We start from the raw sequence: 597 nt of genomic DNA, 5'->3' as shown, positions 1-597 counted from the left end.
GGAGCATGAATCATGTAACCATGTTAAAAATGAATATTAATAAATGTTAAAAAAATTATGTCAATATGTAATCTGGAAAAAAATAAATTTCTGATTGCTTCCTTTACCACATTTTGATCTGAGCTCTGCAAGATCAAGACTTAGATTTGGATCTAAGCAAAAGTGGATTGCTAGTGAACTAAGCTACTAAAATTCTACTGTTTCAGAGTGATAGATATGCAGGTGGACCTTTGATCTAGTACGCCCAGCCCTGATTATTCCTCTTCAGGCTTCAAATTGACCAAGATGTCATAAATGGAACCCTGCTATGCTCATTGGAAGCCATCACTGCTGCTTGTTTCTAAACTTGTTAATCTCTCAGCATCCTGACTATCACCTACTGATTCTCCTTAACTGGACAGATTGCACTAATATTGGACCTAACAATGTACTTTATAGAAAACACAATCCTTGAGCACAGTTCCCCTCCTCCATCCAATTGGAACCTGTGATCCAAAATTGCATAGTGACAACACTACTAAAAGTCATCCTTTCCTATGATTGGGTCATGGTATAGATCTTAGACTATTCTTTGCCCCAGTAAAGTCTCTCCCTAGG

The 597-nt window shown here is 37.5% G+C and overlaps 1 protein-coding gene across 2 annotated transcripts in view; it reads right to left on the bottom strand.

Moving 5' to 3' along the window:
- Window positions 1-597, bottom strand: part of AZI2 (5-azacytidine induced 2) — a 55,028-nt gene that overhangs the window by 21,883 nt on the left and 32,548 nt on the right. The gene's annotated exons all lie outside the window — the stretch shown is intronic.

Source organism: Gracilinanus agilis, chromosome 5 (assembly GCF_016433145.1).
Source record: "Gracilinanus agilis isolate LMUSP501 chromosome 5, AgileGrace, whole genome shotgun sequence".
In the NCBI taxonomy this organism is placed as follows: Eukaryota; Metazoa; Chordata; class Mammalia; order Didelphimorphia; family Didelphidae; genus Gracilinanus; species Gracilinanus agilis.
The sequence above is the reverse complement of the archived record's forward strand: the minus strand, read 5'-3'. Positions and strand labels throughout refer to the sequence as shown.